Source organism: Cavia porcellus, unplaced genomic scaffold (genome assembly GCF_034190915.1).
Source record: "Cavia porcellus strain 051 isolate PalLab524CR breed Dunkin Hartley unplaced genomic scaffold, mCavPor4.1 scaffold_9, whole genome shotgun sequence".
Classification (NCBI taxonomy): domain Eukaryota; kingdom Metazoa; phylum Chordata; class Mammalia; order Rodentia; family Caviidae; genus Cavia; species Cavia porcellus.
This window is the reverse complement of record NW_026947492.1, coordinates 40,625,551-40,642,443: the sequence shown is the minus strand read 5'-3', so window position 1 is coordinate 40,642,443 and position 16,893 is coordinate 40,625,551. Positions and strand designations below refer to the sequence as shown.

Sequence of the window (16,893 nt, the reverse complement as noted above, 5' to 3'; positions counted from 1 at the left end):
TCTGTGGGGCAGAGGCTGGGCAGAAGCTGATGACATTCCTGGACTGTTGAGGCTGTTTCTAGCTCACAGCTAGAGTCCCTGTGCACCAGGCAGAAGATTAGTGATGGGCATTTTGCTAAGAACACTTCTAGCTACCTCGGAAAGCTTGTAAAGTCCTCTTAGCTCTAGAAATGGAGTTAAGCATTCCTTTGATACTAGAGTTGTATCCAGTGTGGCTATGTGACCATACCTTAATCATCAAGATGCAACAGGTGTTAACTGACTATTTCAGATAACTGAAGTATAGTCCTTTAAACATCTAAATTGTTTAAAATGTTACTGTTTTCTAAACAGTGTTATTTATGACTTTTAAATATATTTTCTTGCCCTATGAAAAAATAATTATACCCCAGTTTATGATTGATTTATGAAGCAAAACTTTATTAAAAATATATTATCTTTAATTTGGAACTCATAATATTATATCAAATAATTCATATTCTCATTTTTTTATTTTAAAGATAAAAATTTAAAAGATAATAAAAAGAACAGAACAAAGCAAATCAGAACACAACAATGCAAGCAACACAGCACTTCACAACAAGACAGCAGGACATCAACAGTGGCTACCATAATATCTCTTGTTTTCTTCAAAATAGTTGACCATACCTTCACACACAATATCAAACATAACAAAATAGTATAAAATCATTCAAAAGAATGAAAGCATTACAGGACTTCAAAACCAAATAACAGAAAATGAACAATAGCTACTATAATATCTCACTTTTCTCAATGAATTTGTTTATGCCATCATACATGATAAAATCAAATAAAGCACAACAGGATAGAACCAATCAAAACAGAAGAACAAAAGCATGGTAGGACTTCAAAACAAGATGATAGTAAATCAGCAATGGCTGCCATAATGTCTTGTTTTCTTCAAAACAGATGTTCATACCATCACACAAAATAAAATCAAACAAAACAGAATAAAACCAACCAAACAAATGAATGAAAGCATTATAAGACTTTAAAACAATACAATAGGAAACCATGATTACCATAATATGTCCCATTATATCCAAAATAGCTACCCTATCATCTGACAGCATAATGTCTAACAAAATAAGACAGAACAAAGCCAAGCCTAGTAAAGCTGTATAAACAATACAAGAGTTCAAGACAAGACAATAAGAAATTAACTATTTTCCACCTTTCCCTCCTGGATGTTTCCTCCCCTTCACTCTTACATTAACTATTTTGCTATTGGATCCCATTAACAATTTGTGTTTCTTATGCTAGGGTTCACGCATAGGAGTTCAAACTGTTTCGCCCACGAACTTGTGTCCATTTACCTACAGGAGCCTTGAGATTATTCTACTTTATAGTTGGGTAGCTTTCCACTGCATGAAAAGAACGTATCTTTCTTATCCATTCTGCAGTTGGTGGGCAAATTACCCTTGGGGTTTTTTTGTCTCCTGTCACATGGGACAATTGTTTTCTCTCTGATTTTCAGCCTATGAATTTCCTTTCCAGTTAGAAGTATTTTTGTATATAGTGTATCGATGGATATTGGTTCTTGATCCACTCTCCCTGTGTTTCTTTTTATTGCTGACCTGAGGCCACCTACATTAATGGTTACAACCAGTATACATTGGCTCATCTCTGCTCTAATATACTCCTGTTGTTGGCTCTCCACTTTTTCCCTTCATTCAATTGCCTGTCTTGTTTTGTGATCCTCTTCTGCTGCTGTTCCTGGAACCATGGTCATCTTTATCTGTCTCTAGAATATCCTTTAGCACTCTCTGTAGTTTGGTAGTCATGAATACTTTATCATGGAAGTATCTTATTTTTCCATCAATTTTGAAAGATAGTTTTGTTGGGTAGATCAATCTAGGTTGGAAGTTTTTTCTTTCAGAGTTTGAAACACTTCACTCCAAACCCTTCCTGACTTGATGGTTTGTGCTGAAAAGTTTGCTGTGATTCTGATTGGTTTTCCTTTATAGGTGATCAGTTTATTTTCTCTAACAGCTTTTAATATTCTGTTCTTGTGCTGAATTTCTGGGATCCTGATTATTATATGTCTGGGTGTAGATTTACTTTGGTTATGGCTAGTTAGAATCCTATATGCCTCACTTATCTGCATGCCAGATCCATTTCCCATGTTTGGGAAGTTTTCTTCTATTATTTCCATGAATATCCTTTTAATTTCATTTGTGTTGACCCCTGCTTCTTCACCAACATCTATCACTCTTAAATTATGCTTCTTTTGCATCATCTTGCAGCCATTGAGTTGTTATCTCCTGATTCCATGTTATTTTTAAGAGATCTTTTCTTTCATGATCACTAGTTGCAATCCTATTATCTTCACTGTTCGAAGTCTATCTTCACTTTTGTTTTTCTGTCTCCATTGGTTTATCATGTTGTATCTTATTGGACTTTATTATATGTGATAGTATAAACAAATTTTTATAGACAAGGAGATAATATAGAAATCACTGTTCATTTTCTGTTAGTTGGTTCTAAATACCCTGTAATATTTTCATTCTCTTGAATGGTTTTACACTGTCACGTTGTGTTTGATGCTATAATATATGAAGTTATACTCAAATATTTCAATGAAAGAGACACTATGGTAGCTACTGTTATGTTGTGTTATCTTGTGTGAAACACTATGTTGCTTACATTGTTCTGTTCTGACCTATGTTACTATGTTGTTATATCCTCCTTTATCTTAATTGCCTTCTTTCTTTTAATTTTTTAATAAAAAAAAGAAAGTCTATCTTCAGTCTCTTTCAAGCAGTTTTGCCAGCTTTTGATTGAATTTTTAATTTCCTGTCTCTCTTTGAATCTGTTTCACGCATCGTAATTCCTTTCCACATTCATTCAAGGTTTCCATGATTTTCCTATGCTCCTCTTTTTTGCCTATGTCTTCTTTAGACCTGCTGAACAATTCTTTCGGTATGTTTGTGATTTCTTCTTTTCCTGAGACATTATTTCTGATTTGACTGCTTTTACAATCTCATGAAGTTGTTTCCTTACTTCAGTTGCTGTCCTCTCAGAGATTTCAGGTATGTGACTTCCATTTTCTTCCATGACTGTGTCTCCCAGACTTATTCTGTGTGGGCTGACTTCCGAGTTTGCCTTTTGCTCCTTAGTCTTGACCATTCTCCTGGGTTCCTCCCAACAAGCTGGTTATGAGGCCCTAAGCATTTCCTATGTTGGCTACTGTTAGACAGTGTAGGGAGATGTTAGACAGTGCAGGCACCTGGGTTCCTCTAATTCCAGATTTACTGAGAGGTAGCAGGGCACAGAGCAGGCTTCTCTAAACCTGTGCAGCCACCCTGGAGCTTCACTGATGATCAGCAATAGAGGTGGGGTTCCTTCTCAGCTTGTATGTCTACACTGGGACTCCCATGATGGTGGCAGACACACAAAGGTATATTTGTCTGATTCTTCTAGGGGGTGATGGCTACCTGTTGGAACAAAGGGCCTCTAATGGTGGCCTACAGATGCACAGGGTTTGCCTGGCTGTGAGTCCCCCTCTGTTGGTTGCCTGCAGGAAGGAGGCTTCTGGTGGCAGCTCTCTGAAGGTGAAGGCAGATCTACTGGTTCTCTCTGCCCACACTGGCCACCTGCAGAATGTGGCCTTTTGGTGACAGTGCACAGCAAGCAGATGTGGATCTGTCAGCCTCTCTCAGCCTGTGCTGGGTGCGCAGAAGAAAGGGCCTTTTGGTGGCAGCGCTTGGCAGGCAGAGGAAGATGTTCTGGCTTTCTCTGCCTGTACTGGGCATATTCTCATTTAACTATGTCTTAAAAATACCTACCAAGATACACAAAAACTGTGAATGATTTTTCAAGCTGGAGATAGATATCAGGAAAGGATGGAAAAGGAAATTTTTATTTTTCAGTTTATAGCAATGGGTACTGAGTTTTTAAATCTCAAACAAATATTATATTCTTATATAATAAAAATTAATTTTAAATGTTTAGAATAAAATGAAGTAAGAATAGTAAAGCTATGAGGTGGGTTCCCAGACTGGTTTCCAAAAGCCTACTCAGTTTATCATATGTCTGGGTAACAGTAACAATGACCATTAGTTAACAACCCCTGTATAACCCATTTATATAGAAAATCTATCCCTGACTCACAGAAATATTTCCTTTTTGCTGTTTTTTTCTCTACTCTTTAGTAAATGCCACCTTTGAAATAGGATCAGGGATTCTCTCTTCCTGTTTTCAGGGGTCACGGGAGAAGGACTCACATGGACAAGTAAAAAGAAGGTGCTCTCACATGCTCCCAGCTGCCATGAAGTAGAAACAATAAACATATAGCATACACCCACCTGTGTACTAGCTACTGACTGGTCTATCCCACACCTTTTTTTTTTTTAACCTATGATATAAACATTATTTGTAGAAAACTTAGGCTCTGAGAAAATAAAATACCTGAGAGATTGTCTGCTTAATAATTGGCAGAGCTAAGATACAAAACTATAAACTCCTGCATTGTGCTTATAACTCAGTGGTTCTCTAATAGAATCATCTCTTTGTCTGAAACCTACAAAAGCCAAATGTGGATGGGACTTTGGATATTATCCTGTGTGTTATCTGCCTTTCCCACTTACTTGATACCCTCAACCTAATGGAGAAGTGTATTTGACTCATGGTTTCAGAGGCTTGGCTGGCTCCATGGCAAGACTATCACAGTAGAAGGGCATGGTGGAGCAAAACTGCTGGGTCCGTAGTAGCCAGGAGTCAGAGAAAGATAACAAAGCCAAAGGAAGGAACCAACAGTCAGACAAAACTCCAAGGTTATTTCCCTATAACCCACCCAAACACACCCCAAAGTACCTTTTACTATTCCCTTGGATGCTTCCCAACACAAATGAGCTGACAATTAAACTTGATTGTCACACCAAGAAGTTCAATAATATCTTCGATCATAGAATCCTTTGTTAGTTGGTAAGAAGCACCACATACTGTTAACCTCCATATGCTGAAATGCCTAGCACAGTGCTGAGAGCGTGGTAACTCCCAATAAACATCTATTTGATTGGTAGAAAATATTATTCTTTTATTCTGCTCTACTTTATAAGATACAAAATTGAAATAACAATTTTAGAAAAATTTTCAACAGTAAACATTGAAACAAGAAAATTGGTTTCTCCTTAATCACCACTTGATTAGGAAATTCATGAGTGAATGATTTGGGGATATGCAATGACTGGGGGATGTTAATGTGCAATGTATGTTGCTTGGGGGGGGAGAATTCAAGTAACTAAAGTGCTATAAAGAAAGTTCTTTGCTTACAAATCATTCATTTATATGAACAAATAAAAGAGAATCCTTTGTTAATTACAGCAATTTGATAGGACAGTTTGGCAAGTTCTAGAACTTCCTAAGCCTATGGAACATTTTTAATCCTCCTTGTCTTAGTTAGTTTTCTATTGCTATAACAAAATGCCAAAATCTGGGTAATTAAGAAGAATAGAAATTTACTTGGCTCATGGTTCTGGAAGCTGCATTTTCTTGGCACCTGATGAGGCCCTTCATGTGGCATCATAACATGGCAGAGGGCACCAGATGGGGAGACAGTGCCAAGTGTACTGGCTGGATCTTTCTTCCTCTTCTTATGAAGCCACTAATACCACAATGAGGACACCACCATCGTGATCTCATCTAATCCAGTTACCTCCCAAAGGCTCCACATCCAAATACCATGAATATACAAACTTGGGGATTAAATTTCCAACACATCAATAGGAAGAGGGACACATTTAGTCTGTAGCATTCTTTGTAAGGGAAAATGGTTACTAGATAACTGTTTAGAATAAAGCCCAAACCTCAAAACCCAAAACTCAGAGACAATGAACACATTCCATGGATAGTACTTTACTTCTGTAAGTCAAAGTTGTCAAAGGAAAGAAAAGAGCTTGTTTGTGCCAACTGTAAAGGAACAAGGCATCACTTGATTTTTTTATAGTGTGATACTCTTGTCTTCTAGGGCTCTAAATGTTCTAGGACTCTAAAAGTACTTATTGTACTTTCCCCACAACTAGACATCAGATATGAGTATAGTGTCTTCACTTTACAGAAAATTAAAGTGATTATAAATTACCAGTGAATGGTGGAGGTGGTATTAAAACAAAGGTTTGACTGGCTTCATTTAAACCCCTGTAGACTGAGTCTGTTAGAACACAAAGGATATTTGCTCCTCAATGTGATGGGAAACAAAGGAAACATCCCACCTGACCCCATACACTTATAGGATCACTGTATCAAAAGCTGCTGTTAAAATCTGGAAACTGACAATGGCGAGGTCATTTTAACCTTGACAAGAAATGCTCTGGCAGAATGGGGAGGCAGAAACCGGTTTGTACTGCCTTTAAGAACAAATGCTAGCAGTGAGATTTGAGAGGTAAATTTTGTTTGAAAGGCCAGCTGAGAAAGTGGTGACTGGAGGGAGAAATGGAGTTAACAAAGGATTCTTTAAAGATAGGAAATTAGCATGTCTGTATTCTGATGGGAATGATCTAGGACAGAAGAAAATACTAATTTATATGTTAAAAGAAAGGAGCCAGGTGAATAGGAGATGATCCCACATCGGAGTTGGCCTCAATTGGAGTACAGATGGTTCCTCCATAGTAACAAGTGAACAGAAGAGTAAATAAACCAGGAAAAAGCACAGTGATTACTGGGCTGCACAAAAGTCTCTTGAGCTTAGTGGTCATCAATTGAAAATAAAACCAGACAGAATGATTTTACACTTTTTCAATCATGATTAGCTGTGTGCAAGCAGAGAGAAAGTATAGAATTGGATTTTACTAGGGCGGTGGTTTTTTAAAAAAAAAAAAACAGTATGGGAATAGAGGGGGATGTATATCAGAGGATGTAAATAAGACAGGACTGATAGGGATAAACCTAGAAACTAAGGTGCATTAGGACAGAAAGGCAGTCATAAGGGAAATGAGAGACAAGAGAGGTCACACAATAAATAAATTATAGGTACTCAGTTAGGTTCAAAGAGAAATTGGGCCAAGATAGCTGGGAACAGGCTGGAAAGGTGAGAGATGGGGGCTGGAGAGTAGCATAATGCTTGACATTATTGATGCTATTACTATGACAGCAGGAGGCTGGGCTGATGGAGTAGGTCCAAGATGGGAGAAGATGACAAAGAGTTGAGAAATCAGAGTGTGAGAGGAATCCATTTTGTACAAAGAGTATCACAGGAATAGAGTTGGGGAAGGGAACAGTGAGTGAGATGCTACTGTCTTAAAGAAGGAAGTGGAATAACCAGAAGGTCTGTAGATGACTGAGCATAACAAGTAACAATATGATCTGACATTGTCAAGGACTGTGGGGTTTCAGACAGAGCAAGAAATTAAAAGTCTGGTAGGAGAGTGAAGAAGCAGGGTGTTTTGCTAGCAAGGAATCATGAATTCCAGGTTGCAAGTGGAAGGACTCTAGAAGATGGAAAAGGGTGGAAGTGTGCAAACTCTCTCATGCATATTTAATTTTATATTTGGGAGCTCTAAGTATGAGGAGCAGAACCACAGAAGAGGAAGGAGAGATAGCCTACACCACTCAAGTCTGGCTACTTCGGTGGGGAAGGAAGGACAGTCCTGTCTCTGTTTCCTGGGTTCCAAGAGCAATGCTAGCTAGCTAAGTGCTTTTTTTTTAATCCTGTAGGTGATTTGTAAACTAAAATCCAACAGTGGGAAAACACAGGAACAGTTAAGTTTCACAGGACGAGAACACACTGACAGATCTGGGACCTTTAGGCTGCTGTAGCTGGTGCTCTGAGACAATAGAAGGCCCCCTGGAGACTGCCCAGACTGGTGACCCTTCAACTGTAAGTCCTCCAAGGACAGGACAGAGAAAGCACAGCCAGGCTTGTCCTTTCCTTCCCGTGGATTATTAGCAATGGGTCTGTCATTAGTGTTTGTCCAAAAAGTCCAAGATCCACTCAGATAAAGCAGTCGCAGATCGTCCTGGGGGGAAAATACATAAACATTTGCCCAAATTACTCAGGCCACTATCTCAGAGTGGGAAAGTTGCACTATGCGACACTAATTACTTTAATAATTAGAACCCTCAGATCGGAACTTAAGTTTCTGCATTCTGTTATTAAAACCAGCCCACTTATTATAGAGAACCACTGCTAACCTCTCTCCACATCACAATGCTGAGCTGTCCAGGTTCAGTCTCCCTACCTGCAAAACGGAGATCATATTATTCCCTCTGCTTGAACTAACTGGACTTTTAAGAGGAGGAAATAACGTGTGGACTGCAATTTGAAATAAGGTTCAAATAGAAAGAGGGAAGACAAGAAGATACATGAAACTCCTCCTCTCTGACTGCGAAATAAATTCAAGCTCTGAAAATCCTGTGTGTCTTCCTAAGAAGCTCCAGAATAATCAGATGCAATACAAAAGAGTAGGGACTACTTTTAGGGTTGGTCATGCTCTAATAAGGGGCAAAGGGGTTGGGGCTGGGGAAGACGCCCTCCAGCAACAGCCAGTGGAGCAGCGCAGGCAGCTGCGGAGCTGAGCGAGACGACCGCGGTCGCGTAGCAACGGGCTGGAAGCTCTCAGGGCTCCCCGCAGGCTGAGCGCGGGGAGCTCGCGGTGGCTGCTGCGGCGTCCAGCGCCCTACAGCTTTCTGGATCGCAGGAAAACTTTGGGGTTTCTCAGCGCTGGCTGTCTGTGAGATGCTCCCCGCGGGCTGAGGGCTGACTATGAGGTCGCAGTCCGCGCCCCGGGCTTGGCCAGCCCTGGGCTGCCTCCGCGAAAAGTTGGCGCGCGGCCGCCGGTGCCTGGAAGACGCCTGGTCCCCGAGCCGATGCACCCCTCAAGTTTCTGCGGCAGTCTCGCACCCTCAGTGGACCCGGGGTTCCGAGCACGTCTTGGGCCCAGGTGCACGATTCTGATCGCCGGGAATCCCGCGCTTTCCTGAGGGACCTGCGCTCTAAGTGATGCTTGATCAATCCTCCCTAAATTGTGACTCAGTTTTTGTTTTCCGCCTTTCGTCTTTTCCCAGACAGTGAGTTCGTGGATGCCTCTCCTGCAACTTACAACCCGGAGGAGTTAGGTAGGTCTGACCTTTTTTTTTCCTTTTTGGAAGGGTGGCGGTGGTGGCTCGGATTTCCACCCTAGAACGGCGAGTTTTGGAGTGCAAAGTCAAATTCAACCGAAGAACGGATGGAGAGGGTCCAGAGAGCCCTTTATCCACATAGGCTCCGTACTCAGACTGGCCTGTTGCTGGTGCGGGAAGAAGGGGTGATGTGGGAAGTGTTCCATGTAGTGTGTGTGTGTGTGTGTGTGTGTGTCCCAAGTCAGGGGTGCTGCACAAGGAATGCGTCACAGCAAACTTCCATAGGTGGCACATCTCTGAGCAAGCTGAACCCATCCAGCCTGGGTGGACCGTGGTGGCCGCTTGTCTTTCTAAGCACCTTCTGGAAAAGGACAGCGTGTGGACATCCTTCACCTGAATTTCATGAAGTCTACCAACAAATACGGCATGTAGTCATTAAATCACGGGAAGGAGGGGAGGTCTTTCATTTAATCTGTAGGTGTTTTGGAATAGGACTTTCCAACCTCTTGCTCCAGGGGCTGGAAGAGATTTTTGAAAGGTGAATAGCAACTCTTGTCAGCAACAGACTTCCTTACGTGGAGTGACAGTGATTTGCATGACCAGAATCATACTAAGCATTCTTGATACCCTGTCTCACCTGCAGGCCTTGTATTTGGTTTTTTCTTTTTCCTTTTCTTTTTCGTGCTATCAGGTTAGTTTATTTAGCTGCTGTCTAGTCTGTCAAGCCTGTCCTGGCTGTTCTCTAATCCCCACCATAGAAATCTTGCCTTCCTACCATGAAATAAAAGGATTTTTTTTTCTAATGTATGCTGACAGCAAAGGAGAAAAGAAATTTTCTGCAGAAAGCAGTTTTAAAATGCTTATCCTTAGTAATCGTCTCACTATTAGGCTCTTTGTAGTCAGTCTCTTGTCCTGGGACACATGTTCATTTCAAGTCTACATGAGCTGAAATAACATACCACCTCAGCAATGATTTTCGTCCATTTCTAGCTGTGAATCAAATTAGAAGTGAGTCAGGAATGGCATGCTGAGGTAAGGAAGTGTACTTTTTTGTTCAGAAAGTGTTTTTCTGACATTTGTGAGGCAATCATATATCTGTAAATGGAATCCTAGCTTAAACCCATGACAAAGCTAGCTTTTAAAGCATGCTGTGGTGATGTCTTTCATGAAATGAAAATAACATCTAAACCATGCCTTTGCATGAAGTGCTGTATTAGAAAGCAGGTCCTTAAGTGATCTGCTTCATGCAAGTGTAATGACACAAACATTGGCATGCTGTGGTATGACAGTAATTGTTATTTGGTCCTCTTAAATTATAGATAAACAATGGCAAGATGGGACCTGCTTGCTCTGAGAAACCAGATCAGCTCCTGATTGGTCTGAATTCAGTGATTAATGTACCAGCAAGGTCCAGGTGTTTGACCCTTGTGAATCTCTGTTTTTCCCTCTGGGATTAACAAAGTAGGCTGCCTCCTTCTCCCAAGTGAGGCACTGATTTGTAGGGAAAGCTCATAAAATGAGCAATAAACATTGAGAGAGTGACATTTGTCCTCTTTAATTTAAAGAGTGGAAAAAGACCCGTTTCTCAAGAGATGAGAATATGTCATAGATTGGACTACTATAATGAAATACCACTGGGTAGCTTGTGAGCAACAGGCAGCTATTGATTCTGACTATACCAGATGAATTCTTAGGCACTGTCTTAGTTGCTTTTCTCATTGCTGAGACAAAATACTCAACATCCAAAGTTAGAGAAGGAAGGGCTTATTTAGCTCACAATTTGTAGATGTTTTAGTCCATAACTGGCTGGCTCCAAGGCAGGGTGGCACATAGCAGAGGGGCAAATCTACTTAGCCACAGAAGACAGCAAAAACAATAAGAGAAAAAAGGGAAAATAGACCTCTTTCTACTCCTTTTATTTTATTCAGTCTTTGGAATTAGGGTTGTGCCAATCCAACCAGTGGACTAGTCTAGCAATCACTCACTCTTAATGCCAGCATTGAATCGTGAATCAATCACAAACTCTAGATTCATCTACCTCTGAAAAAGCCCTACCTAAATGTTCATGAGGCTTTAGAGGGACATCTAGACACAAGCCGTAACAGATAACTTCCACTTCTAACCTCCTAAGATGCTGTGTGGACTCATAAACCAAAGGAGGTTCCTTTTCATCATATGTTCATTGTTTATGTTCACGTGCCATGCTGTTTCTGTGTGTGGTGTGTCTGAAGGATTATTCTCCTCTGATGCAGCAGTCCTCTTGATGAGTCTGCATCATTTTCATGCTATTCATGTCAAAGAAGGAGCTTGCATTTTGCCCTTGGGAAGAGGCATGATAGTTTTTGATCCTCTTTTTAGACACACAGCAGGAAAAATACCTCTTCCCATAGTTGATACGCCTACCAGGCAACCATTTTTTCTGGGCAGAGATGCACAGAAGCTCAGCCCTGGCTAAGATGTAAGAGAAGGAAGCTAAAGGAAACTGTTTCTCTTTGCAACCCTGCTACTACCCCATATGTGGGTTTTGCACATCAAGCAATTGTCCGACTCTGTGCTAACATCACTTGGGTATGCTACATTGTAATTAAGCTAACATTATCCAGAGATAATGCAGACTCCACAGGTTAGGGGCTCAGCCGTACAAAGCTGCCCCCACTTTTCAGATGCCAAGTGCAAGTAGTGATTCTCTACCTTCTCCACACTTCTGTCTGACTTGGTTACATGTCAGATGCCCCTGCAACCTTTTGTTCAAGTTCAATAGTTGGCAGTAAAGACTCACAGAACTCAGGAAAATGCTTTACTTACATTTGCCAGGTTATGATAAAGGTATTATAAAGAATGCAAATGAATAGCTAAATGTATATATACACAGAGCAAGGTCTCAAAGGGTCCCAAGCACAGGAGTCTCTGTCCTTTTAGAGTTGGAGAATGCTACTCTTGTGGCATGTAGATGTAAGGAACAACTCAGAAATTCTTCAGACCTCTCCATATAGGTTCTGTATATAGACACGATCAATCAAACTTTGGCCAGGGCAATTAATTCCTACTCAAGCCCCTTCACCTCCCTAGAGGTCAGGTCTGGAAACAGTTGTATCAAGATGAAAATTGCAACCTTCTATTTACAAAGTTTGTTCTGCTGGCAACCAGCCTCATCTTGAAGCTGTGTACAAACTCAGCTATCATTCATCTTATTAGCATAATGAATTAAAACAAAATAAAACAAAACAAAAAATATACTCACATCACTGCTCCCAAAACATTGCAAATGTTTTAGGAGCTCAGTGATAAGACCCAGGGACAAAACCCAAATATTACAGCGAAAGATACTCTTATCATCCTTACCACTCAGACAGTAATAAGCATTTTAGAGCTCTGCATCTACAATTTGGAATGAAGATGTTAATATATATTTCTTATTGTACCACGTCATAGAAGTCTTAAAAACTTCCTTTGCTTTTTTTTTTGTCTTTTTGAGACAAGGTCTCACTATGCAGTTCAGGCTGGCCTTGAGCTCACTTTGTAGCCCAAATTGGTCTCAAATTTACAATGATCCTCGTGCCTCAGCCTCCCAAGTGCTGGGATTATAGGCTTGCGCCACCATGCTGGCTCAAACTATTTTATTTCTGAATGCTTTCCTGAAACTTATCTAGTCTCCCAAAAACAGATAGTTGAGGACGATGATCAGCTCAGTAGAAGTAGTTAGTGACTTCCTTCCGGAGCAGCACAGTTTTCCATCTCAGATCTTTGATGACAGTCCTACTACTTTCTTGCCTCATGACTAGAAGTGTGTTTCACCTCTAAGTTTCTATGTCATCCTTCTAATGACTTGTGGAAAGCTCCTTGGGGGATTGATTCTCAGAGTTACAGCAAGATCATATAATGAAATTATGCCACCAGAACAGGAGGTTTTAGAAACGCAGGAGGAAAAGGAGTGTGTCTCTGAATCAATGCTGTATTGAAGGCTGATGTGATGAACAATCATGGAACAGCACCTTCTTTGCTAAGGGGGAGTATTTATAAAGATACAGAGTCCACATATTTCTGTAGCCTTTCTACAGTCCTGTTTATTGGGAATGTTGGTTCCCTGGATAGTTAGAATGCACGGAAAGGTGGGGTGAATCCAGATGTGACAATGCCTGTTCAATAAGCTTTATTAACTGCCTTCTGCCTGGAGTGTAGACATTTGGTTTAGTGCACTGGGACCTACATGACCTGAATCACCCCCATCCACTATAACCTTCTAGTTATACTGAGGCAGTCCCCTAAACTTAGCTTTGTTCTTTCTGCCCATATCTTTCTTCCCCCGTCTGCATTCTCACCTGGCTTGCTCCCTCCCATCTTTCAACACTAGGCCCATATGTCCTTCTCGTGGTTCTCAATGCTGATTAAACATTAAAGTCAGGAGATGTCTTTAAAAGTCCTGAAACCAGGCCCCAACTTGAGCTGCTCCATTAGAATCCCTAGGATCTGGACACAAGAATCAGGGTTAAAAATCACATCTCAAGTGACTCCAATGTGCAACCCTTGGCCCTAGATTGCAACCAACACATAGCACATGTAAATCTTCACTAAATGGTTATTGAAAGAATGAACAAAGGGGTTGGAGATTTAGTTCAGTGGTACAAGCACTTGCCTGGCAAGTGCAAAGTCATGAGCTCAATCCCCACGAAAGAAAGAAAGAAAGAAAGAAAGAAAGAAAGAAAGAAAGAAAGAGAGGTACCCCTGACAAGATTCATCTTTTTGTAGTGAGCCATCTCTGTGATTGGCCCTCTAATGGTTGTAACAGTGCCCAGGGGACAGGATCATTTAACGCATGCTCTGTGTCTATCTCCTTTGTTCATTCTTTCTGGTTTATTCAGTTTATTTTCTGTCTTTCCTATTTGTTTTAAGACTTTAACTTTTTTAGTGCAAGGTAATGTTTGCTTTTTAGGAAATTTGGACATTAATAAAAATGAGAGAAAAACTACTCATCTCATCCATGAGCACACGGGTGCCTCTTTTCTTACCCTTTCCTAGTTTGTTGTCCTTTGGGGTTGCTTGACCCTCTAGCGCGCCTGAGTGCTTTTATTTTTGCTCAGAGCCTGTGAACTGCCCTCTCATGGCCAGAGGAGGGTTGTCTCAGGAGACAGCATTCTTGGGAGCCAGCAGGGTTAACTCCCTCAGGGCCAGCACATCAAGAGAAAGGACTTTCTTATCCTATTCTTGCCTTCCTCATTTAGGAAGAATATATGACCCTTAAGAGAACAATATGATAACATTTGTGTAATGTCTTTAAAATAATAACTTAAATGTTTGCTAATTCCCCCCTACCATGTGCAGCCTGTCTAAAATAAGAGACAAGATTACAGCTCTGGATAATAGTGTCTATGTCTTAGTCACGAGGGACTACATCCCAATATCAGTGGCTCAACATGATAAAGGTTTGTGTGTTTCTTTTTTCTTTTGTTTTGCTTTTTGTGTTTCTTTTCTCTCTGCTCTTCTCATCTTCTTCTCCACCATGTTTCTTGTTTCTGTGGTAGTCTAGTGTTGAGTTATTAAAGGACTGTGCTCCACGTGGTCGTTGGGAACCTCAGGCTTCTTGTGTCCACTTCTAGGTGTTCTGTATCCATTTGGCAGAAAAGTAAATCCAGTGAGCCAAGACATTGTATGCTCATCCTTGATTGTCTCAACTGGAAGATAAGATATTTCTTTCCACTTACATTCCAAAAGTGAGAACTGATCACATAGCTATCTGCACCAGACAGAAAGAGCTGTGAAGCACAGGCTAGTTGTGCGCCAGGAAAAAGAAGAGAACGTGCACATTGGTAATTGCTAGCAGTCTCTACCCAGTCGTGTTTCTCCTGTTGCTCAAATCATCATGATTGAGGCTCATTTTTGCCATGTAGGTGCTTGGCTTTCGTATTGTTTAGGATAAATATTGGACTGCTGTAACAAAGACTGAAATGACAATGACCTAAGAAAACACAAGCTAATTTCTCTTTCACTTAGAGAATAAGCACTCCAGGGCTCCTTATTGTAACCCCATGATGCTTTCTATCCTTGAATGTAGTTACCATGCAGAGTTCTAAAGCAGTTGCTTGCTAGATGAAGTGGCACATACCTGTAATTGGGAGGCTGAGGCAGAATAATGGCAACAAGTTTGAGGCCAGCCTTGGCTACACAGTGAACTTAAGGCCAGCTTGCAACACATAGCAAGACTGTCACAACTCCCTCCCCCAAAAGAGGCTGTTTAGATCCCAGCATTGCATTTACATTCCAGTCTGTAGGTAGGAGAAAAGGAAATTAAGAATGCAACTTGAAAGCTTCATACACAATTACATTTTGTTGGCCTGAACTTTGGTCAGGTAGCCATATCTAATTCCAAAGGGCTGGAAATTGGATGGGAGTAGGAGTCTATTACCAGAAAAACAGCTGGGTAGGGGTATCTATCTTAAAAACTTGTGGAAAGTGTGTCTTAGTGGTTCAAAATGTGTATCCAGAGACATATTATATGAACTTGAATCTTAGTTCTAGTAAATCCGCCTTTTGACCATGTTCAAGTTATTCAATCTGTATTTGCATTTCCTAATCTGTAAGATCATGTACCAGAGATTTTCTGACATAATTACCAGATCCATTCTGCTCTGGGCCCTGGAAAATTTGTCTATTCCCTGGTTTTCAGTTGGATTTGGCTAATAAGAGACATCAGGGTATATTCCCTGCCTATGAGGCTATAGGAGGGCACAGCTCTATGATTTGCTGAAGGCCACATCTCCTGTAAGAGTGGCCCTCTCTCACAGCATCTCATCGTGCTGGATTCTGGCAACTTCCCCTTCTATTGTAGAGGTTGTATTAGTCAGGGTCCTCTAGAGACAGAATGCAGATGCCTATGTATTATTCAGGGTTATTTGTGTGTTGGGGGAAGGGTTATTTGGTGGGTCACACAATTATGGAGCTTGAAATGCCCCACAATATGTCATCTGAAGCTGAGAATTGGGTGAGGTGACTCAGTACAAGTCTGATAACCTCAGGACCAGGAAAACCGATGATGTAACTTTTAGTCTAAGGCCAAAAGCCTGAAAATGGTGTTTGGACTCTCCCAACAACTGAGTGATGCCACATTGAGAGCAGATCTTCCTTACTCAGTCCTCCAATTTACATGTCAGTCTTCTCTGGAAACATCTCAGACGCACCCAGAAAAGGTGTCCTAAGTACCCCTTAATCCAGTCAAGTTGACATCTCACATGAGGCATCAGAGGAGTGGCAGCAGCTCCCCACTATGCCCAGCCCTGGAGCGATTCATCAGCACTTGTTTTCCCTCAGCTGGGAAACATCACACTTTGCAAGTCAGCCCTGTCTCAAAAAACAAAAAACAACAAAAAAAACCCCCCTCCATACTCCCTTTAAGGCTATGCTCCAAGTTTATGCCAAAGAATCCTCAGGGGGTGCTTATTTGCAGGCACAGTACAGTCCTGGCTCTTCCAGCCTCTTGTCAAGGGAACAGGAATTTATATGTTCCTTACTGAGACTGGCACACACCGGATAAATGCTCCACACTCCCTCTTCTGCAGAAAGATGCGGCCACACAAAGCTGACTGTTGCTGCTGTTCCCCTGCTCACACCAAAACCTGTAGGCGTGGGCTGGATTGCTGAGTGAGGTCCAGGTTCTTCTCATTGCTACATGAGGCCAGACTCATCCTACAATGTGGGACTCTTCTTGAGGGCTTAACTAGCTCAAGGTGGCCTTCAAACCACCAGGAATATTCACCCACTTCAGCTCCATCCCAGATCTCTCCACTCCTTGGAAACGTATCTGTCTTGTCATCCTACTGGGGC

General features: G+C 41.2%; 1 protein-coding gene across 2 annotated transcripts in view; it reads left to right on the top strand.

Moving 5' to 3' along the window:
• Positions 1-16,893, top strand: part of Amotl1 (angiomotin like 1) — a 151,654-nt gene that overhangs the window by 19,143 nt on the left and 115,618 nt on the right. Inside the window, exon 1 of one of the 2 annotated variants that reach the window (XM_013151134.3) lies at positions 8,823-9,075. The exons of the other annotated variant lie outside the window; for it this stretch is intronic. The gene's annotated coding sequence lies outside the window, so the exon portion shown is untranslated. Of the gene's footprint in view, positions 1-8,822; positions 9,076-16,893 lie in introns of those variants that run through there. 2 annotated transcript variants of the gene reach the window in all.